Source organism: Leuciscus leuciscus, assembly GCF_965113295.1.
Source record: "Leuciscus leuciscus genome assembly, chromosome: 13".
Classification (NCBI taxonomy): domain Eukaryota; kingdom Metazoa; phylum Chordata; class Actinopteri; order Cypriniformes; family Leuciscidae; genus Leuciscus; species Leuciscus leuciscus.
In genome coordinates, this window is record NC_138737.1 from 30805289 (window position 1) to 30831241 (window position 25953).

Sequence of the window (25953 nt, forward strand, 5' to 3'; positions counted from 1 at the left end):
GCGGAGCAGAAAAAAACAGGTGGTGGTCCTGCACCCCCACGTTATACCCCGGCAGAAGAGCTGGCCCTTGGGCTAAATGAGAACCGACCCATTGTGGAGGGCATTCCTGGGGGCAGCTCTTCCTGTGATTTCGCTCGATTGCTCCTGTCTGCCTCGCTGTCTGCTGTGAGTTTGTCTGCTTCGGTGCTGTAAGCTCCGTATTAGCCTCGTATAGCCTCGTATTTCCTTGTTTTGAACCATCATTTACTACAATTTCTAGTTGTTTATACTACTACTAAATACAGCTTACCCAACATCGCTGGCTTCCGTTACTACTAACACAACACGCTGGTAATTCGCTAGCCTGTTAGCGCCACCCGTGCGCTCAGCTATTTTTATTTTTTTATTTTCTCTCGCGCCTTTGAGTTCATAAAAGCTCAGGTGAGTAAGAATCACTCAACAAACACGGTGAGTAATGTCTTGTCCTGTTATTATCATGCGTCGCGTCTGAATGCGTTGTTGTTTTTGGAGCTCTATCGATTTGATTTATAATTCTTGATTTTTCTCTTTAAACTCGCTTACAACGAAGATTTTCTACTTTTCCTCACTGAGAAGCACTACTGCTCAAACCTCATTGTAACAACGCGGACTGTTGAGCAGACGCGTCTCAAGCCTATTAGTGATCCAACGCTGCATACTCTTAAAGGTTACGTCCGTGGATCACGGCTGAACGCGTCTTCTCCACACTCACTTATAAACAAACATTTTTATTTTTTTTTCGCCTATCGTGCGTCTACTCTACACCCCTACCACTAAAAAAAAAAAACTAAAAAACCTCATAGTTACAACGCGGACTGTTGAGCAGACGCGTCTCAAGCCTATTAGTGATCCAACGCTGCATACTCTTAAAGGTTACGTCCGTGGATCACGGCTGAACGCGTCTTCTCCACACTCACTTACAAACAAACAAACTTATAATATAAATTAGTATTAATATTGATAGCATCACTGGTAGCTTCGTTGCTAACTCACTGTCCATCTGTTAAAATGGCGAATATATCAGATGTAAGTAGTCTACCGTTTGGTGCAGGTGAGGACACATTTGAGCTGCACGCACTGCAGTCTGAGCTGGAAGCTGTTGAGAAACAGATCCACAACCTTTTATTGAGACAGGCCGAGCTGAGAGACCGGTGTTTGGCTCTTGAAACATCACGTGCCGATGCACACAAATCAGTGTTTAACGTTACTAACCCGCTGACTCCGACCGCGTCTACTCCGTGCGTTCCTCAGCATCGGTCGCAATCAGCCATGGTCTCGTTCACTCCGGCTCCAACACGCCACCACGAAGCCTGGGTGGTTCCGCAGCGGAAGACGCGAGTCAGGTTTAGACCAAGACTTTCTCCGACCCTCCCGGTTTTCGAGTTATCCACACAAAACCGCTTCTCCCCTCCACGCGAAACAGAACACGATGCTGTGATCATCGGCGATTCCATCGTTCGGCACGTACACGCTACGTTAGGTAAAAGTAAGGTGCAAAGTCACTGCTTTCCTGGTGCTCGTGTTTCTGAAATCGCTGCTCGCGTTGCCGAGATCCTGAACGGTGACGAGCGCGTCGGAACTGTGGTCCTGCACGCGGGAGTGAACGACATCAGGCTGCGCCAGACGGAGATTCTGAAGAAAGACTTCAGGAATCTATTCGATACGGTACGCAGCACATCGCCTGAAACAACGATCATTGTGTCAGGACCGCTTCCCACGTACCGACTAGGGCATGAAAAGTTCAGCAGATTATTTGCGCTAAATGAATGGTTAATGTCATGGTGTAATGAGCAGAAACTGCTCTTTGTAAATAATTGGAATCTGTTTTGGGAGCGTCCTAGGCTTTTCCGTGCTGATGGCTTACACCCAAGCAGATTCGGAGCGGCTCTTCTGTCAGATAACATCTCTAAAAAGTTAAATACCCTTTGACTAGTAACCAAAAGTCCAAATCATAGTCTCTGCTGCTCCAATTCAACTGATATAAATACTAGTGTAGAACATTGCATAGAAACCGTGTCTATTCCTCGTTTAGTGAGATCAAATAATAAATCTAATGCAGGATCTAGGAAAAATCTAATTGTTATTAAAACAGAAAATGTTGCTATTAGTAAACAAAAACTATTTCTAAAGCTAGGTCTTCTAAACATTAGATCACTCACACCTAAGGCAGTTATTGTAAATGAAATAGTCACAGATAATAGCTTCGATGTACTTTGCCTTACTGAAACCTGGCTTAAACCAAATGATTATTTCGGTATTAATGTGTCTACTCCTCCTGGATACTGTTATAAGCATGAGCCCCGTCTGATTGGTCGTGGCGGAGGTGTTGCAACCATTTATAGAGATATTCTAAATGTTACTCAGAAAACGGGTTATAAGTTTATTTCATTTGAAGTACTTGTACTAAATGTTACGCTCTTAGATGTTAGAAAAACATCACTATTATCTCTAGCCTTGGCTACCGTATATAGACCGCCAGGGCCTTACGCTGATTTCCTAAAAGAGTTTGCAGATTTTCTCTCAGACCTATTAGTCAATGTCGATAAAGCATTAATTGTTGGAGATTTTAACATACACGTAGATAATCCAAATGATGCGTTAGGAGCTGCGTTTACAGATTTATTAAATTAATTTGGGGTCAAGCAAAACGTCATCGGACCAACACATCGTCTTAATCATACACTCGATTTAATTATATCACATGGAACCGATCCAACCGATATAGATATCATTCCACAAAGTGATGAAGTCACTGATCACTACATGGTAAAAAAATAAAGCACCATGGTATAACAATACTACGCATGTTTTAAAGAGAGAAACCCGTATTTTAGAGCGTAAATGGAAACAAACTAATTTAGAGGTCTTTAGAATCGCGTGGAAAGACAGTATGTCACGTTATAAAAAGGCCCTAAAAGCGGCCAGGGCTGAGCACCTCCGCAAACTAATAGAAAACAACCAAAATAATCCAAGGTTTTTATTTAACACCGTGGCTAAACTAACAAATAAACAGACGTCACCTGAACAAAATATCCCGTTACAGTTCAGTAGTAATGATTTCATGAACTTCTTCACTGAGAAAATAGAAAGCATCAGAACCACAATTGTAAACGTTCAATCTTCAATCGCGCCTTATAATTCAGCTTCAATTATCACCCCGCAAGAACAATTACAGTGCTTTACAACTATAGAACAAAAAGAGTTAAATAAACTTATCACTTCATCTAAAACAACAACATGTTTATTAGATCCTATACCAACTAAACTACTGAAAGAAGTGTTACCTGTAGTGGAAGAGCCTCTCCTCAATATTATTAACTCGTCTTTATCTCTAGGTCATGTTCCAAGAACATTTAAACTGGCAGTTATAAAACCTCTCATTAAGAAACCACAATTAGATCATAATAATCTAGCAAATTATAGACCCATTTCAAATCTTCCATTTATGTCTAAAATATTAGAAAAAGTGGTGTCCGCTCAACTGGGCTCTTTCTTGCAACAAAATGATATCTATGAAAAGTTTCAGTCTGGATTCAGACCGCATCATAGCACTGAAACTGCGCTCGTTAAAATCACAAATGATTTACTTTTAGCTTCTGACCAAGGCTGTATCTCAATACTAGTTTTACTTGATCTTAGTGCTGCGTTCGATACTATAGATCACACAATACTCTTAGATCGACTACAAAATTATACTGGTGTTCAAGGACAAGCACTAAGCTGGTTCAAATCATACCTATCTGACCGCTACCATTTTGTCTATTTAAATGGAGAAAAATCGATCATAACTCCAGTAAACTATGGAGTGCCGCAGGGATCTGTGTTAGGCCCTCTGTTATTTTCAATATATATGATGCCACTTGGAAATATTATAAGGAAACATGGAATTAGTTTCCATTGTTATGCTGATGACACTCAAATATATATTTCATCAAGGCCGGATGAAAACGCAAAATTTTCCAAATTGACAGAGTGTGTTAAAGATATAAAAGATTGGATGACGCGTAATTTTCTTTTATTAAATCCAGACAAGACAGAGGTAATACTTATCGGTTCAAAAAACCGCCCACAAAACCTCGCACAATACAACTTTAACATCATAGGATGTCCTGTTACTTTATCCGCTACAGTAAAAGACCTGGGTGTTATACTCGATTGCAACCTGTCTTTTGAAAATCATATTTCATATGTTACAAAAACAGCCTTTTTCCACCTTAGAAACATTGCTAAGCTACGTAATATGCTATCAGTTTCTGATGCAGAAAAGTTAGTTCATGCATTCATGACCTCGAGACTGGATTACTGTAATGCCTTATTAGCTGGTTGTCCTGCATCCTCAATAAACAAGCTACAGTTAGTCCAAAATGCCGCCGCTAGAGTTCTTACGAGATCAAGAAAATATGATCATATAACACCGATTTTATCATCACTGCATTGGTTACCTATAAAGTTCCGTATTAATTACAAGGTATTGCTACTGACTTATAAAGCCCTAAACGGCTTAGCTCCAGTCTATTTAACGGATCTTCTATCGCCCTATAATCCATCGCGCTCTTTAAGATCACTAAATTCAAGGCTTTTGGTCATACCTTACAACGCGGACTGTTGAGCAGACGCGTCTCAAGCCTATTAGTGATCCAACGCTGCATACTCTTAAAGGTTACGTCCGTGGATCACGGCTGAACGCGTCTTCTCCACACTCACTTACAAACAAACAAACTTATAATATAAATTAGTATTAATATTGATAGCATCACTGGTAGCTTCGTTGCTAACTCACTGTCCATCTGTTAAAATGGCGAATATATCAGATGTAAGTAGTCTACCGTTTGGTGCAGGTGAGGACACATTTGAGCTGCACGCACTGCAGTCTGAGCTGGAAGCTGTTGAGAAACAGATCCACAACCTTTTATTGAGACAGGCCGAGCTGAGAGACCGGTGTTTGGCTCTTGAAACATCACGTGCCGATGCACACAAATCAGTGTTTAACGTTACAAACCCGCTGACTCCGACCGCGTCTACTCCGTGCGTTCCTCAGCATCGGTCGCAATCAGCCATGGTCTCGTTCACTCCGGCTCCAACACGCCACCACGAAGCCTGGGTGGTTCCGCAGCGGAAGACGCGAGTCAGGTTTAGACCAAGACTTTCTCCGACCCTCCCGGTTTTCGAGTTATCCACACAAAACCGCTTCTCCCCTCTACGCGAAACAGAACACGATGCTGTGATCATTGGCGATTCCATCGTTCGGCACGTACACGCTACGTTAGGTAAAAGTAAGGTGCAAAGTCACTGCTTTCCTGGTGCTCGTGTTTCTGAAATCGCTGCTCGCGTTCCCGAGATCCTGAACGGTGACGAGCGCGTCGGAACTGTGGTCCTGCACGCGGGAGTGAACGACATCAGGCTGCGCCAGACGGAGATTCTGAAGAAAGACTTCAGGAATCTATTCGATACGGTACGCAGCACATCGCCTGAAACAACGATCATTGTGTCAGGACCGCTTCCCACGTACCGACTAGGGCATGAAAAGTTCAGCAGATTATTTGCGCTAAATGAATGGTTAATGTCATGGTGCAATGAGCAGAAACTGCTCTTTGTAAATAATTGGAATCTGTTTTGGGAGCGTCCTAGGCTTTTCCGTGCTGATGGCTTACACCCAAGCAGATTCGGAGCGGCTCTTCTGTCAGATAACATCTCTAAAAAGTTAAATACCCTTTGACTAGTAACCAAAAGTCCAAATCATAGTCTCTGCTGCTCCAATTCAACTGATATAAATACTAGTGTAGAACATTGCATAGAAACCGTGTCTATTCCTCGTTTAGTGAGATCAAATAATAAATCTAATGCAGGATCTAGGAAAAATCTAATTGTTATTAAAACAGAAAATGTTGCTATTAGTAAACAAAAACTATTTCTAAAGCTAGGTCTTCTAAACATTAGATCACTCACACCTAAGGCAGTTATTGTAAATGAAATAGTCACAGATAATAGCTTCGATGTACTTTGCCTTACTGAAACCTGGCTTAAACCAAATGATTATTTCGGTATTAATGTGTCTACTCCTCCTGGATACTGTTATAAGCATGAGCCCCGTCTGATTGGTCGTGGCGGAGGTGTTGCAACCATTTATAGAGATATTCTAAATGTTACTCAGAAAACGGGTTATAAGTTTATTTCATTTGAAGTACTTGTACTAAATGTTACGCTCTTAGATGTTAGAAAAACATCACTATTATCTCTAGCCTTGGCTACCGTATATAGACCGCCAGGGCCTTACGCTGATTTCCTAAAAGAGTTTGCAGATTTTCTCTCAGACCTATTAGTCAATGTCGATAAAGCATTAATTGTTGGAGATTTTAACATACACGTAGATAATCCAAATGATGCGTTAGGAGCTGCGTTTACAGATTTATTAAATTCATTTGGGGTCAAGCAAAACGTCATCGGACCAACACATCGTCTTAATCATACACTCGATTTAATTATATCACATGGAACCGATCCAACCGATATAGATATCATTCCACAAAGTGATGAAGTCACTGATCACTACATGGTAAAAAAATAAAGCACCATGGTATAACAATACTACGCATGTTTTAAAGAGAGAAACCCGTATTTTAGAGCGTAAATGGAAACAAACTAATTTAGAGGTCTTTAGAATCGCGTGGAAAGACAGTATGTCACGTTATAAAAAGGCCCTAAAAGCGGCCAGGGCTGAGCACCTCCGCAAACTAATAGAAAACAACCAAAATAATCCAAGGTTTTTATTTAACACCGTGGCTAAACTAACAAATAAACAGACGTCACCTGAACAAAATATCCCGTTACAGTTCAGTAGTAATGATTTCATGAACTTCTTCACTGAGAAAATAGAAAGCATCAGAACCACAATTGTAAACGTTCAATCTTCAATCGCGCCTTATAATTCAGCTTCAATTATCACCCCGCAAGAACAATTACAGTGCTTTACAACTATAGAACAAAAAGAGTTAAATAAACTTATCACTTCATCTAAAACAACAACATGTTTATTAGATCCTATACCAACTAAACTACTGAAAGAAGTGTTACCTGTAGTGGAAGAGCCTCTCCTCAATATTATTAACTCGTCTTTATCTCTAGGTCATGTTCCAAGAACATTTAAACTGGCAGTTATAAAACCTCTCATTAAGAAACCACAATTAGATCATAATAATCTAGCAAATTATAGACCCATTTCAAATCTTCCATTTATGTCTAAAATATTAGAAAAAGTGGTGTCCGCTCAACTGGGCTCTTTCTTGCAACAAAATGATATCTATGAAAAGTTTCAGTCTGGATTCAGACCGCATCATAGCACTGAAACTGCGCTCGTTAAAATCACAAATGATTTACTTTTAGCTTCTGACCAAGGCTGTATCTCAATACTAGTTTTACTTGATCTTAGTGCTGCGTTCGATACTATAGATCACACAATACTCTTAGATCGACTACAAAATTATACTGGTGTTCAAGGACAAGCACTAAGCTGGTTCAAATCATACCTATCTGACCGCTACCATTTTGTCTATTTAAATGGAGAAAAATCGATCATAACTCCAGTAAACTATGGAGTGCCGCAGGGATCTGTGTTAGGCCCTCTGTTATTTTCAATATATATGATGCCACTTGGAAATATTATAAGGAAACATGGAATTAGTTTCCATTGTTATGCTGATGACACTCAAATATATATTTCATCAAGGCCGGATGAAAACGCAAAATTTTCCAAATTGACAGAGTGTGTTAAAGATATAAAAGATTGGATAACGCGTAATTTTCTTTTATTAAATCCAGACAAGACAGAGGTAATACTTATCGGTTCAAAAAACCGCCCACAAAACCTCGCACAATACAACTTTAACATCATAGGATGTCCTGTTACTTTATCCGCTACAGTAAAAGACCTGGGTGTTATACTCGATTGCAACCTGTCTTTTGAAAATCATATTTCATATGTTACAAAAACAGCCTTTTTCCACCTTAGAAACATTGCTAAGCTACGTAATATGCTATCAGTTTCTGATGCAGAAAAGTTAGTTCATGCATTCATGACCTCGAGACTGGATTACTGTAATGCCTTATTAGCTGGTTGTCCTGCATCCTCAATAAACAAGCTACAGTTAGTCCAAAATGCCGCCGCTAGAGTTCTTACGAGATCAAGAAAATATGATCATATAACACCGATTTTATCATCACTGCATTGGTTACCTATAAAGTTCCGTATTAATTACAAGGTATTGCTACTGACTTATAAAGCCCTAAACGGCTTAGCTCCAGTCTATTTAACGGATCTTCTAATCGCCCTATAATCCATCGCGCTCTTTAAGATCACTAAATTCAAGGCTTTTGGTCATACCTAGGATATTCAGAACCACCAAAGGAGGGAGAGCATTTTCACATTTGGCTCCAAAACTCTGGAATAGTCTTCCTGATACTGTTCGTTGCTCAGACTCGCTCTCCCAGTTTAAAACTAGATTAAAGTCGCATCTCTTCAGCCAGGCATTCATATAATCCCACAGTTCAAACTACAATCCGGCCTCTAGCTCATAAATGCCAGAGGAGAACTGGCCCCCGACTGAGCCTGGGTTCTCCCAAGGTTTTTTTTCTCCATTAGGTCACCTGATGGAGTTTTAGGACACCATTAGGTCACTTGATGGAGTTTTTCGGTTCCTTGCCACTGTTGCCTTTGGCTTGCTCAGTTGGGGATATTTTGGGGATATTTAATTTAATTTTATCATCAATAAATTCCTCTTGAAACAAACTTTGTTGTATTATTTAAATTGAATACTGTGAAGCTGCTTTGATACAATCTGTATTGTGAAAAGCGCTATACAAATAAACTTGACTTGACTTGACTTAAGGCCTATTTATACTTCTGCGTCGGACCTACGCCGGAGCCTCTACGCTGTAGGCAACGCGTTGGTTTTAATTTATACTTCTGCGTCGTTGTCCGCGTTGACGCGCAATTACTCATGCAGAGGGACCATGTGAAACCCGAGGGAGGGGTTCTAGCAGACCAATCACAGCGCTTGCGTCCGCGTAGAATTGACGCGTTGTTACATTTTTGGAGAGGTGCGCATCAGGGTACGCCAAAGGGTACGCGCGCTAAGCACAGCCTACGACGTAGCTACGGCGTAAGTTCGACGCAGAAGTATAAATAGGCCTTTAGACCTAAAGCCAGGGACCAGTAACAGCAACACCTTAATTACAGGTAAATGAGTTTTAAATCATCTTGCTACACTGTAAATAATTTGTTGCTGCATTAAATTAAGTATGTCTATAATCCAAATGGCTGGTACAGTATCAGCTCCGCTTATGAAGCCGGGATCTAATCCTGTTAACATGAAATAAGCTTGCGCACCTGTTGCTATGACAGCAAGTCCAGGAGGAGCGTCGAAGAACCAAACAATCCCAGATCATGCCAAATCGCCAATAATCAAATCCAGCTAACTGAGTTAGCGACGTACGAAGAGCGGGCCCCTGGTGCGCAAGCTTAAACCTGCTCGGGAGCAGGCTTATTTCATGTTAACAGGATTAGACTGCGGCTTCATAAGCGGAACTGATACGGGAAGTCCAGCGCTTATGAAGCCGGGATCTAATCCTGTTAACATGAAATAAGCTTGCGCACCTGTTGCTATGACAGCAAGTCCAGGATGAGCGTCGAAGAACCAAACAATCCCAGATCATGCCAAATAGCCAATAATCAAATCCAGCTAACTGAGTTAGCGGCGTACGAAGAACGGAGAACTGAGATTTTGCGTTACAATAGTGCACTTTCTGAGATATATATTTTTTCTCGTGACTGGTGAGATTGTCGTTTACATGATTAATTTGTTGGAAACGCACACTTATTTTCGACTTGTCGGAGTCGGGCTTTAACTACAGCACAAACTGTTTGCATTGCCTTAAGATTATTTGCGAGTGGCTCTTTCCTTTACACTATTGGAGATGCGGAGAACTTGATGGAAAGTGCTGTCTGTCGTGTCATTCGGAGTTTACCTGGCGCTTTTAGGTTTAGAAAAACAGTTTTAGGTTTTTTTTGTGGCATTTCCAAGCCACTTAAAGGAGCTGTATGTAGTTTTCAGCGGCCTCTAGCGGTGATGTTTCAGATTGCAACCAATAAGTTGACAAGCGCGTGCTCTTGCGCGTGCTCGAATTTATGAGCGAGCACTGTGGATACCGGCCAGACTGAGACGCGTCACGCAACACACCAGAGAGAGCATCCCACAACATGCTAGAAACTCAGGTAAACTCCCACTGCAACGTTACAATAATAGGCTACTTTTATCAGCTTGACGTTGAACTAATGCTCCATGCTCGTACCATGATAAGAATGGAACCCTATCAACCGTGCCGAATTTTGCCACTGCAAGCACTACTTCACATTTTCTTCAGGAAATGTATACATTCTAGGTTTGTAGATAAGGTCTCTCCATGATTCAAACGCCCTGCCGATGTTGATCCGTGTTTTTTCACCCGAAGTTCATCCGATTCACGTCTGGCCTTTAATACGAGCTTCAGCAGAAAGAAAAAAACGTTTTATTGTTTTTTTTATCAATATGTGGAGTTTGTGTTGGAGTCTGTGTTGTGCTGGGAGCAGGTCGTTTCTTAGTGTTATCAGACATGTCATAAGTTGCATAAGTCATAAGTCCATGTCATAAGTTGCAGTGTCGTCGCTGTTGAGTGCAAAATCAGTAGGCTAGACGAGGCGAGAGGCTCGGGAGCGCTCCGCGCATGCAGGTGACGTCACTGGATTTCGCGGTAAATCCGACCCGGCACCTTCACATAAACATAAGAATACTTGCTTTCAGAGGTAATAGCAAAACCCGAAAAGTGGATCATTTTAATGTGATATTACAACCCCTTCACACACAGGCAATAAAAAAAGGATTCGTTTTAGTAGAAAAGCTACATACAGCACCTTTAAGACCCAATGTTGTAAAGCAGTTTTTTTTTTAAGCAGTTTTTTTTTAGGCTATCATAATTTTTTATGAAGATCATGCATTCATGACCATGCCGATTACAGTATATGTTACTCAGGCTTCACTAACGTGATTGGTACCATAGACTATAGGCTAGACCAGGGGTCGGCAACCTAAGGCACGCGTGCCAAATGCGACTCTGATACTTTCCAGACAAGTTACATACTCTCCTGTCACTTGTTTCAAGAGCTTCACTTGGTCAAAAACCAAGTGATAACCTGTACAATGTAAAATTGTCAACATCAAATTATGTACTACATATTACAGCATTGTTTCAATACAAGACATACCAATGGACTCGCGCAGCTTTCTGTCTTCTTTGGGCACCAGATGTTCCTTCCTCACCCGAAACAAAGGACTTATTCGATTAGCTTGCGTTGATATAAGGACTGGTCTTCCTTCTCTGCTGTAAAACAAGAAAGTCTCGACTTACTCTATGTGCAATTACTATTGTTCTTGAAACATAAATTAAGACAGTTATAAATAAGTTAATTTACCATACGATTCAAGTCAAGTCAAGTTTATTTGTATAGCGCTTTTCACAATACAGATTGTATCTAAGCAGCTTCACAGTATTAAATTAAAATAATACAACAATGTTTGTTTCAAGAGGAATTTATTGATTGATAAAATTAAATTAAATATCCCCAACTGAGCAAGCCAAAGGCAACAGTGGCAAGGAACCGAAAAACTCCATCAAGTGACCTAATGGTGTCCTAAAACTCCATCAGGTGACCTAATGGAGAAAAAAAACCTTGGGAGAACCCAGGCTCAGTCGGGGGCCAGTTCTCCTCTGGCATTTATGAGCTACAGGCCGGATTGTAGTTTGAACTGTAGGATTATATGAATGCCTGGCTGAAGAGATGCGACTTTAATCTAGTTTTAAACTGGGAGAGCGAGTCTGAGCAACGAACAGTATAGAACTCTGCATAACAGTGAGGAATACTCCCATTGGTGCACAGGGTGAGTAGGTCTTTTTTCTTTAAGGCACTGATCACTGGAGGATTTTCATACAATGAGCTGGGGTGTGTGGTTCTGGTGCCTCTGGTGCCTCTTGTTGCCTGTTGTGCCACCGTCAGTTTTCGGAAGGTTGGGGCGGTGAAATCATACTTGAAGAAGATTGTTTTTGGTTCATCTTTCGTGTAGCGGAACCATTTAATCTTCTGCCAATGAACTGATTGTCCCTCCTCATCTTTTGTTCTGTTTTTGAGTATGTGGTTGGAGAGGGACTTGAAGTACAGAAAGTCCTTGTGTCCAAGTTCATGTACACTATGGGTCGTTCTTTCTTTCCATTCTCACAAGTGTGTAGTAGCCATCATGGATGGCTACTAGACATGGAGTGTGATAGTGTGCATGCTGCAGTGGAAACTGCAAGAAGAAAAGTTTCTATTTACTCCCATTTCTATTTACTCCCATACTTCTATTTACTGATGGCTACTACACACTTGTGAGAATGGCAAGAAGGAACGACCCATACAGTGTACATGAACTTGAACACAAGGACTTTCTGGACTTCAAGTCCCTCTCCAACCACATACTCAAAAACAGAACAAAAGATGAGGAGGGACAATCAGTTCATTGGCAGAAGATTAAATGGTTCCGCTACACGAAAGATGAACCAAAAACAATCTTCTTCAAGTATGATTTCACCGCCCCAACCTTCCGAAAACTGACGGTGGCACAACAGGCAACAAGAGGCACCAGAACCACACACCCCAGCTCATTGTATGAAAATCCTCCAGTGATCAGTGCCTTAAAGAAAAAAGACCTACTCACCCTGTGCACCAATGGGAGTATTCCTCACTGTTATGCAGAGTTCTATAACACTCTGACAGTGGGCAGTGAGTGAACTTTTTAGTTCAACTAAAGTGAACTAAAAAGTGAAATGTGTAATAAACAAGAGAAATTAAACTGTTTGAAATTAAATGTTAAACTGTTTGACATGAATGTGAACTCATAAATGAGAATTGAAATTAAACGGTTAGAAATGAAATGTTAAACAGTTTGAAATGATGAAATGACTATGTATACAGTATTTTAAATAAAATGAAAAGTTCTGAAGTTAGAGTGTTTTTAACCAATGTTTTGACCAATCATTTCTGCATTGATCAGCAGATACGCCCTATTTTTCTTTAGAAGAATTGGAAATGTTTGGTGCCAAAAAGGCGTATTTGATGTTTTTGCCATATTTTCAAGATTTTGCAAGGTTTTAGAATATGTTCATCGTGTTAATATTCCATAATATGTTCACTTAAGAACTTACTCATATAAGTATGTATGTGGTTGCAATGTTGTGGTTGAAGGTTAATAAATACAGTTGATTGAAGTGTGGTCAAAATTTTGTTTTGGCTCTCCTGTAAAGTTTGTCAAATGCCACTTACGCCCCTCTGGTTCCAAGCCCTCGATATTTGGATATTGGAATAATAAATAAAGTAGCCTATCTTAATTTTACACAATGTTCCTGTTTTTTGTGTGTGTTTTTTTTTACTGTTTTCTAAGGGTTTCTTAATTTTAGACAAGTTGACCAGCACACATTACTGTATATGCAATGCAGTATAATGCATGTGTGTCGTATGTGACATATTTTGCACACAGGTAAAGGTGCCCAATATCAGTCATTTCTAAAGTAAAAAAAAAAGTGTTTTGGAAAATAGCTCTTTATTTGATAATCATTAAAATTTGTTTTCTATACAGAGATATCGACATCGGCAAATATCGGTATCGGCCATAACAGCAATATTAATATCGGTTATCGGTATCGGCCTCAATTTTCACATCGGTGCATCACTAATTGTAATCAATACAATGCAATTAATATCAACTTTCTGACAGTGTGTGTACGAGTATACAAATATGTACGAGTATCGTACGAATTTGACAACTTGTTAAATCTTGTGAATTATTAAGACTTTCAGACTATCTTCGTACTGATTGGGCTATGGGTTTTGCGAGAAAAGGTTTAAGAAACAACAAATGCTTGATAAAATGTTTGATTTAGGGTTCGAACCAACACATGTATATACCATTGCGAATATTTGCCTTTGCAGCTGTCTGTCTCCTCCGTTTACTTGTCCTCAAACAATAATAGTCCGAAAGGTCCTTTTGGTCTTTTCAGCTGAAAAAAGAGAAAATAAAATATCATTATGTTGTTTTACATCATTCCTGTGGTAAAAGCATGGTAAGCGTTGTGGTTAATGTGCATTTACAATAAGTATCACATTAAAACTACCAATAGTGTGGTAAAAGCATGGTAAGTTTTGTGATTACTGTCTTTTTACTACACTTACCACAGTAAAACTAATGTTAATGTGGTAAAAGCATGGTAAGTGTTGTTTGTACTGTGCTTCTACTACAAATACAACTTTGGAACTAATTGTACTACTTTTAATCTGATATGAATATGATTAACTGATTTAAGGTCTTTAGGCCTATGCTCACGTCATGTGACAGGCAGTGTAACTTAATCACCCTGTTTTGAATTAGAAAGCAATAAAACGCAAAGCCTCAGTGGACATGACAGATATAATGCCGTGACTGAACGTGAGCTAATCTGATTAATATCGACAAACAGAAAATACATTATATATCACACATTATTCGGACAGCGTATTTACTACTTACCAACATCTGACACACGTGAAGTGAACTGATGCCAAATATCGCGATGTGTTCGGAACGAGACTTCTTCAGGCTTCTAAGGGTTTGAAACTTGTTCATTAAACACATCGTTAATATAGTCCAATTTAGTCATTTAATCAAAAATATCTTCATTTGTGTTCCGAAGATGAACGAAGGGGTTGGAACAACATGAGGGTGAGGAATTACTGACAGAATTTTCATTTTCATACTTAATAATCGTGACCGCCAATAGCAGCGCTTACTGATCGTGACGTGGGCCAATAGCAAAGCAGAATCATTGTGGGAAATTCCGACTCTATTAACGAATAAAGGTACAATTTGTGTTCTTATCGTGTTTAACACATCTGTATTTGCCCGCGCGAGTATATCCAACTTCAAAAATCGCAGCTTGAATTCAATTTACAGTTACCGTCGAAGAGAAACACAGGGCTTATCTGCCCTATATAAATAACCGCCTGTACACTCTTTAGGATGTGGAGGGTAGGGCGATGAGGCTGCGAGCTACACCTATGAACCATTGAATCACTTTGCTGGCTGGTGCACCGGCTAATCGTGGTTGCCTTGATGCACTTGCTGATCTGGCCGGGTTGACACTCATCGGATGCCTTCCACAAATGGTTTTTTGACACTTTTTGCCTTGTTTCTTCATCATAATGACACAATCAAATCATTCAATCATTTTTTATATTTACAATCTGTTCATTATTCTCTTTCAGAATGAAAGATGACATTTAGCCTAAAAAAGGGTGCAGCTTGGTTTTTTGCTTTAAAAAAAATAAACAAAAAAACACAAATGGCTGGATTTTGTTTTACAAATCTATTGTTGTCATCAAATAATAGTATTAGAAAATTCCACCACATTTCCCATCGGTTTTTAATTTGTAATATTTATTTATACGTTTATTGTATTTCATTTGACTGATCAAGTCATAGATATATACACTAGACCAGTGGCCTTGGCTAAGGCAGTTGATTGGAACGAATGCCTTACATATATAAATTAATTAATTAGCAAAACTTGGACACTAAATATTTCATATTCAATTATTTTAATGATCACAATTAAAGTTTTCATTTTATTAACTGAACAAGCGCAACATTCAGCATTCAATCAAATATTATAAAATATGTATTATTATTAATAATGTTATTTCAACAGAATATCTCGTTATTTTCGACATAATATGTGTGGGTGCAACAAGCAAGATGTGCATTTGTAAATCCGGTGACGCCTGTTTTCTGACAGTGTCGACTCGGCTGCAAAGATGAAGTTGACGATCGCCGTATAGTGAACGCGCCTATAGAGAGAAATGCACATAATGGATTACATAATCAGAGAGTAGCCTTTTTCTTTTCGTTTTGAATTATTTCGTTTAAAGACATTTCAAGCTTTGTGTATTTGATGTATTTCTCATGTCTGTGTGTGAGGCATACAATGAGTTTCGTTAAGTTAGGATGAGATGCGCTCCAGTTCAAGATTATCATTTTTTTATTATTATTTATTAAATCTTATTTATCTTATTTATTAAATACAGGCTGATGAAAAATGTAATAAAATTAAGATACAATTTATACAAAACGAAATTCACTTTTACTCGTGCTGTTCACTTTTCATAAATCAACATACATGGGGAAAAAAATAACATTATAACATTTTAACAAATATGAAAATAAATGCGCTTATTTAATGGCTACAACAGTATAGGCCTTACAGACTCTCTATTTGTACAAATTGCTGCACATTCATTTAATTCTGAATTTTGCACACACAAGTTGATAGGCATTTGTTCAAATCAAGTTCATGATAATTGTGCGTGCATTTATTAATCATTATGATACTAAAATCATAACAAAGTAGGTTATGCTATGTACAAAAAAATCAGATGAGCCCAGAATATTCCAAACTGCCGTAGCCAAGGCGACATCTAGTCATAGGGTCCGTGCACTTTTTGATCATTTCATTTCCTGTTTAGAATGGAATAAGGAGAAATGAAAACCAGCTCGTTTATTCGTTTTTTTGGGCTAGATTTTGGCTAGATTTTTCATTTTTCGTTTATGGTTTACAAGTCGGTTTATGGGTTCGATATTTCATTTGCACACGTGGGCGGCGCTGAAACGCCCCTTTCATCTGATTGGTCAAACCGCTCCGCCTTCAGTAAGCTGTGAGCTTTTCTTTCTGTCAGGCAGAATAAGAGTCAGTAGGCTACGAGTGCGGCACTGACAAATGCCCTTTAATGAAATAATGTCTGAAACCACCACTCACTGTTAACTACACACACTATTTGATTTAGAAATATGTTGCTGGTCAAGTAATTCGTGCTGCTGCGACTTGCAAGCAACCCCATTAATGTGAGCCACAGTATATGACAGATTATATTAGCATATTTCCCATTGATAAATACAGTGCAAATAGTTCCGTCTCTTTGGATAAAAGGGAAGTGGAAATAAAAATCAATAATAGGCTGAACTGTACCATGATAATATGTCCGTAACATTTACCACTCTAGTCTTTTATTTACATCAAAAGGCAGGTAGGCGTGTGTGACATATAGCCTATGGGCTATAAATAATTTTGAATAGAAATAAAGTTTATATTTTTTGAATTTAAGCATGTGTAGCCTACTCAGTTCACTTGAAAAGAAAGAGACAGAAAAGAGAGAAGCCAGAATCAGTGAACGTAAATTAAATACTGACAAAATTACCAGGTTTGGGATTAATTGTTATTATTATTATGAGAAATTGACTCCGCCTAGAACTTTGATGCTTCATCAAACTCAGCTCAGACCCTCAGACTGGTCTAACTTGCTTCTAACTGGTCAGACTTTCCCAAAAAATCCATCGACTTGAGTTATCTGAGCAATGAAGGCCGTAATACTTAATGCTGTCCACTAGAGGGGGCGACAGGATAATAAGTGTTTTCTACTCTCTTTCCCTGTTTGCATCAGTTTAAATGACAAATAAATAAACAGTGGTGGAGGAAGTACTGAATCTCAGTACTTAAGTAAAAGTACAAATAACCAGAGACATATTTACTTTAGTAAAAGTAGAAGTAGCCTACCACAATGAAAACCCTACTTAAGTAAAAAGTACCTGATTTTAAATGTACTTTAAGTATTAAAAGTAAAAGTACTTGCATAACAATTTATTCTCTTAATGTCTATATTCTAATAATTAGGGCTGTAACAATATGAATCCGAAATCGCTACACTCAGATCTACGAACCTGTGTCGCGGTGTGAGAAGGGAGAAGGCAGAATCGCGACACCCCCCTTTTTTGAAGTTAACATTATACAATACGTAGACCTACACCACAAAACTAGTTGAGGATAAATTATTTAATATTTGGCAATTCCATCGTTATAAACGGGACATTTGCAGTAAAAACTTGAAATATAAATTCTCAGAAAATGCATTTAATACATATTGAAAAATATCAGTATGCGTTTTATATTTAATGGGAAATCTAGGCTACACATGCGTTACGGGACACAAACAATATGTAACTTTTAGGTAGAATTTTTTTTTTTTTGTAATTCTGTGAATTACACTGCGCAAACCAAAAGTAATACCCACCGGATGAAGGGTTGGCTCTCCACAGAACATAACATATTCATTTTATTTTATTTTTCGTGTTCCCATTTATGAGGAAAAAACAATGTTACAGATGTGACCGCTCTGAAAGGCACTAAAAGACTGCTTTAAAACTTTCACTGAGACCTCAAACAGAAAGCACAAAGCCTTTTTTAAATTTGAATTTCGTTTTGTATTAATTGTATCTCAATTTTAATCAATGTTTCATCAAACAATTGCCAGGATTTAATAAATAAGTAGAAAATAGATAATCACGACACGTAGGCGCTGGCGAGTGAACTGGAGCTCGTCTCATAAATGAACCGAAACTCAGCGTAGGCTATAAGGTATCCTACTTGCCTCACAGACCTGATAAATATATCTTTAGACAGCTTTAAATGTGTACTTTTAAACAGAACAATTCAAAACGAAAGAAAACCGACTGCTCTCTGCTTATAATCCGTATGAAATGCGCATTTCTCTCTGGCGCGTTCACTACTGCGAAGATCGCGTATCAGTATCGTCAACCTCATCTTTGCAGCCGACACAGAAAACACTTGTTTATTAATAAACAATTAAAATGTCTTCTTGCTATATTTGACATATTCATTACTTTTGCTGGTTCTTTGTGACAGCTTTTAGGTGCTTTATTGTTAGCGCCACCAACGCGATCAGCACCGAAAACATGGAGATTTTTTTCAATCCCTGTTTTGGCAGGGGAAAAACTGATCCGAAAATGTAACGAAACGTTGTAGAAATGTAGTGGAGTAGAAAGTATAATAATTGCTGCAAAAAGTAACGAAGTAAAAGTCAAAAGTATGCACTATTGATTCTACTTAAGTAAAGTACAGATACGTGAAAAATGTACTTAAGTAAAGTAACGAAGTATTTGTACTTGGTTACATTCCACCACTGCAAATAAATGCATGAATTTCATTATGATAACAGGTTAAACGTCGTAATTAGCCAGCATAGGACGCAAATGAAAATACAATTTGATATTTGTGATATTTAAACTGTGTATTATTAATAAATATTGTTTCATATCTTGTTCATGCTTTATACATTTTAACCAGTGCTAATTTAAATAAAATGAATGAATGAATAGAACTATATAATAATTAATTATAATATGGTAACTTTGGTCCAAAGTAATTTGTGATAAACAGTGTATAGGCCTACTATGTTTCATCTGCTTATTTATTATAGTCAAAATAATCCAGCAATTATGTTTTATAGAATGTTATTCGAATTCAAGATGTAGAAGCTCAGATCAATAATGAGGCGTACAGGCCATAAATAACAAATAGACATTACAACATTTTTATTATTCATAAGAATTTAAGTTAATAACATCTAAAACAAAGAATACATGTATTACAGGGCAAGTAAGTATTAGTATTTTTAATGTTTTTGAAAGAAGTTTCCTCTGCTCATCAAGCCTGCATTTATTTGATCAAAAATACAGAAAAAAAAGTAATATTGTGATATATTTTTACAATTTAAAATAATTGGTTTAAATGATCATTTATTTCTGTGATGCAAAGCTGAATTTTCAGGATCATTACTCCAGTCTATCACATGATCCTTTAGAAATAATTCTAATATGATGATTCATTATCAAAGTTGGAAACAGTTCTGCTGCTTAATATGTTTTCATAACCTGTGATACTTTTTTAGGATACTTTGATGAATAAAAAGTAAAAAAAAAAAAAAGCAATTTTTTTAAAAATAGAAATCTTTTGTAACAACAATATACACTACTGGTCAGTAATTTGAGGTCAGTATTTTTTTTTTTTTTTTTTTAAATAAATCAATACTTTTATTCAGCAAGGATGTGTTAAATTGATTTTAAAAAAAGTGATAGTAAAGAAGATTTATATTATTAGAAATGATATATATTTTTTAATAAATGCAGTTCTTTTTAACCTTTTATTCATCAAATATATTAGGCAGCAGAACTGTTTCCAACACTCATAATAAATCAGAATATTAGAATGATTTCCGGGGCTGTTTACACCTGGCCACTTCATGCGTTTTCTCAGATCGGATAGCTATCCGATCGTGAAAAGACCAGGGGCGCCTGTTTCAGAAAGGAGGTTAAGTGAAAACTCTGAGTATGTTAACCCTGAAATGAGGGAAACTCTGGGTTTTCTGTTTCAGAATGGGAGGTATGTTAAACCTGAGAAAGCAGAGTAAGTCAAGCCCGTTTCTGAAAGAGAGGTAACTTATACTCAGAGTCAGTTACCATGGTAACTTACTCTGTGAACCTAACCTGGCCGGGAGCAGGTTTTCTTCGGTAAACCCAGAGTTTCTTTCGGTCTCCTCCCCTTTTTTAAAGAGGAAGTGGTGTTTAAACACCTCATTCATTCTTTCAGTACATTTTTATTAATAAAATTAATCTTTAATTAATAAATACAATATTGCTATTTTTACTGTTTTTTTTTTTTTTTTCAATTTTTTAAATAAGATGAAGTCTATTAACTCCTTAACTGGCAACTGAATATACAGTAGTAGATTAGAGTTACATAATGTAGTTCTAAACAAATTCTACAGAATTAAACTGTGGCATTTACTGAAAATCACTGAACTCTGTTCATCTGTGCAACAGAAGTTGATGGACCGTCCTCCTGCTGTTCTTCCACTTTGGGGGCGGGGGGAGAGATAAGACTACCCATTTATACTTAGCTTTAAACTTAGATTCTACTCCACATAAAAATGTGAAAAAATCTGAATGTGTAGATTGTTTGATGTGACACATAACATTATCCCCATCGTCCTGTGAAGATGAGTACACTTTATAACACTATTTGTCATAATTTCTGGTGTATTGAGTAGGCTACTTACAACTGCCTGCAGGTTTTGTTGGGACAGGAGGCTCCAAAAGACAGATATTACCATCGGAATCTGTTGGGACCAACAAAAAACCCAACCCAAAGTAAAATAAATGGAAATATCAAAAATAGCCTATATAAGAAATAACACATATGTAAACCTCTTACATTTTATGAAGGCCCTTGGATCTTCGGGAGTGACTGGCTCTGAAGTCCCTCCAGGAATTCCCCCAGCCAAAAATGCTGCTGCACTGCTAGACACTGGGATGCTATTTAGTTATTTAATATGTCAAATATTTGTAAATTCAGGTAGCCTACACCCATGATATGCTCAAACCTTACCTGATTGAATTATGTTCTTATATTTAATTTTCAGCTGCTGCCATGTTCTTTTAATACCTGCAGGATTGCACCCATGAAAATTAAAATTAGGTTGAATAACATACTGTTCTTCCAGTTTCACCTCTGATATTATAACAGTTGGGTAAGTTACTCTAAAATAGTTATTAATTACTAACTACAAATGACATCTTCAACCGTGTAATTAGATTCATGTAATAATGACTATCTTTAGAAAGTATTGGTCTACTTATTAATAAATCCCATATCAACCTCAACCACTTGAACAATACAAGGAGAGACAAGAAACTGCACTTTTAATGCTTTCAAATAAACAATATACAATTGCATGGATTATTCTTGAATTGACCAAAGTGTGTAGAGGGAGAAGGTTACATAAAAAATATACCTTTTAAAAATGTATGTTAAATATACAGAATTGTTCTATAGTCTAATGCAATTACATCAGATTTGACTTCAAATTACAGAAGAATTAAGAGTAATCCCTTTAATTAAATGACAGTATTTAGATGACTTGGTAATTAATTACACCCAACACTGTATAACTAATTAAAATGTAAACATACGCATTGACTCGAGCAACTATTTTCTCCCTAGCTAACTCTAGTTGTCCTTCGCTGCTGCAGCCGATATTTAAAAAATAATAATATGTCTTCTTACGCTTGCAGAAGCTGGTGAGAAATATGCAGACCTCTTTTTGTCTGGCGCTGTTACCATGGTGACTCATAATATCTGCACTCCATTGATAATGGCTTTTTATAGTGGTGGTGCACGCGCTTAACTCAGAGTCAGTCAACTCAGAGTTGATTGAACTAACTAATTTCCGCTGTTCTGTAACCGAAAACTCAGAGTTTCCCATCTCAGGGTAAGTCAACTCAGTTGAACCTCCTTTCTGAAACAGGCCCCAGGGGCCCGTTCTTCGTACGTCGCTAACTCAGTTAGCTGGATTTGATTGTTGGAGATTTGGCATGATCTTGGATTGTTTGGTTCTTCGACGCTCATCCTGGACTTGCTGTCATAGCAACAGGTGCCCAAGCTTAAACCTGCTCGGGAGCAGGCTTATTTCATGTTAACAGGATTAGATCCCGGCTTTATAAGCGGAGGTGATACGGGAAGTCTTTCGCAGCCATGTCTTGTCCGTTTTTACGACAAGAACCTGTCGCTGAAGGTGGTCTCACGCTGCACAATCCACTGCCGCTTTCTGAGCATGCAGCCTGACATCAAACAATTCACCATTTACCTTGGAGAAGCGAGTCCAGAATATATCAAATAATACAAAAAGTAATGTAATCAAAAAGTATGCAGTTGACTGATTAAAAATATCTTAGATGGTGTGTGACTCCATGTCCTACATCACAAATGTGGAAGCAAAATGGCCTGGTTCTGTGCATGACTCCAGGATTTTCAGAGAGTCACATTTATGCACATTATTTGAACGTGGTAAGGAAATATTTTATATCAAGCTCACTGTATTACATACATTTATTCTGAGCCTAACAAAACTGCATTTTTCCAGGTGCTTACGACGGGAACCTGCTTGGTGACAGGGGCTATACCTGCAGGCAGTATTTCATGACGCCATTCCCTGACCCAAACCCGTTTCAATGCAGCTCTAGCCAGGACAAGGGCACGCATTGAAATGACCTTTGGGCAACTAAAGGAAAGATTTCAGTGTCTGAGGGTTGCACCTGACAGGGCCTGTGACATTATTGTTGCATGTGCCATACTCCACAATAGTGCCACCATCAGAAAGGAGAGGACCCCTGTGGTGGAGGTGCAGCATGATGATGACCTCCAGCCAGTGCACTTGGACCAACCTAGTGGCAGAGCTGCACGGGACAGAATTGTGGAACACCATTTTTTCTTTATTTTTTTCAAAACAAAAACCTTCATTAAATGAATAGAAGACAAGACAACATGCTTAGTTCCTTGAGTTTTATTTCAATTATTCTTTGTCAAGAAAAGCCAATGATGGTCATCTTTTGCCTGCAATAAGATATATTGTTATCCAAGGTCAGCAATAGTACTCTGTGTGAAATAGTGTATTTAGCACTTACTCTGAAGTTCCTTTTGAAGCAACTCAATCTCTAGTGCCAGTTTTTTCTTCTTTAAGGTGTCAAGTTCTATTTCTCCCCTTCATTTTTCTGTTTTTTCAGGTCAAAATACTAAATTTTCTGTTGTAGATTCCGTTTATATACGGATATCACCCTGTGCCATGTTTGGATAAAAAGAATAAAAAAAAATAAAAAAATAAAAAAGAACTGTCAACACAAGCCTCATGCAACAAAAATAAAAAGTACAAGTAGGTTACTACACTGCCCACCTCTGTATCACTTTGTGCAGTAGGCCTTTCCTCCTGCAACTCATATTGCAGTCAGAAATAATATGTACACAAGTTACTATAAATGAAGTAAAGTTATTTATGCACTTACAAGTACTTCCTCCAAAGGACAGTCATCTGAGAGGGTTTCTTCACTGTCCTGTGCAATGGAAACAAATGGGCATTACAAAGTGTTGCACTTTCTTCCCTTTTGATGTAAAGTTAGAAAAAGTCCACTTACTGCACATATTTCAGCCACTACTTTCTTGGGAACAGGTACAAGTGTTGGTGTATTATGTAAAACTGCACAAAAGAGGAAACACAATGGCATTACAATGAACTACACTATATGAACAAATGTGATCAGTAACTCATGGCAAAATATTCTTACATTAAGTTCAGCAGTTTTCACCTTCACAAGTCAAAGCAATTGATCACTACTCAATATTTAACAGCTGAAATTACTGTACCAGCCATTTGGATTATATAGGCCTACTCAATTTAATGCGGCAAAAAAAAAGATATATTTTACAGTGTAGCAAGATCATTTAAAGCTCATTTACCAGTAATGAAGGTGTTGCTGCTACTGGTTCCTGGCTGTTGGTCTGAGGAAGAGCTGCCCCCAGGGATGCCCTCCACAATGGGTCGGTTCACATTTAACCCCAGGGCCAGCTCTACTGCTGGGGTATAATGTGGTATAATGTGAGGGAGCAGGACCACCACCTGTTTTTTTTTTTTCAGCTCAGCCTTTTTCTTGGTTGCTGTTATAAACAGACAAACACATTTAACGGTGCTTTTCTTTTGTAAAAGAGACAAAGAACAGTAGAAGTAGAAAAGATTACCATTTTGAAGAATATTCTTGTACTTCCCTTTTACTTGTTCCCATGTTCTAGTGCAGTGTTCTTCAACCCTGCTCCCGGAGGACCCCCAACACTGCTGGTTTTCTTTGTCTCCCTAATCAAACACACCGGATTCAATTCATCAACTCATTATCACATGGGTTAATGAGCTGATGAGTTGAATCAGGTGTGTTTGATTAGGGAGACAAAGAAAACGTGCAGTGTTGGGGGTCCTCCAGGAGCAGGGTTGAAGAACACTGTTCTAGTGGGTCCTGAGGTGGCTCTGACATTAAGCAATTATGAAATGATTAAAATACAAGAATATACACTGTAATAAGTGATATAACCATAACATGGAACACTTACGCATTTCATTTGTCTGCTACTTTTTGCCAGCCCTCTCTCCTGGCTTTTGCACACATTGAGGTGTTCCCTGGCGTTTTAATTAAGGTTTCATATTCTGCATAACCTTCAATAACTCTTGCTCTGCTGCGGAGAAAAACTGTGCGTGCTCTTTGGCCATGGTGAGCAGCCAATAGCAGCGTTGCTGATCAATGTTTCTACTATCGATACATATCCCCTTTTAAACCAGCGCATGAACGCGCAGTTATCTCAGATAACTCAATCCAGCTATACTAATCATAACTGGCAGGTGTGTTCGAAGAAACGAATTAGTCAGATCATGATTAGGCCGATGATATCACCTTGGATGTCTCATAATTTGATCTTGGATGTTTCAAGCAACGTACGAAGAACGGGCCCCAGTTGCTATGACAGCAAGTCCAGGATGAGCGTCGAAGAACTCAGTTAGCTGGATTTGATTGTTGGCGATTTGGCATGATCTTGGATTGTTTGGGTCTTCGACGCTCATCCTGGACTTGCTGTCATAGCAACTGGGGCCCGTTCTTCGTACGTTGCTTAAAACATCTGAGATCAAACGAGACATCCAAGGTGATATCATCGTGCTAATCATGATCTGACTAATTTGGTTCTTCGAACACACCTGCCGGATATGATTAGTATAGCTGGATTGAGTTAGTGAGATAATTGCGCGTTCACGCTCTGGTTTAAAAGGGGATATGTATCGATAGTAGAAACATTGATCAGCAACGCTGCTATTGGCTGCTCACCATGGCCAAAGAGCGCGCTCAGTTTTTCAACGCAGCAGAGCAGGAATTTTTACTGGAATGGTATGCAGAGTTTGAAAAATATAATTAAAACGCCAGGGAACACTGGGAATCAAAGTGTGCAAAAGCCAGGAGAGAGGGCTGGCAAAAAGTAACAGACAAATTAAATGCGTAAGTGTTCCATGTTATGGTTATATCACTTATTACAGTATATATTCTTGTATTTTAATAATTTCATAATTGC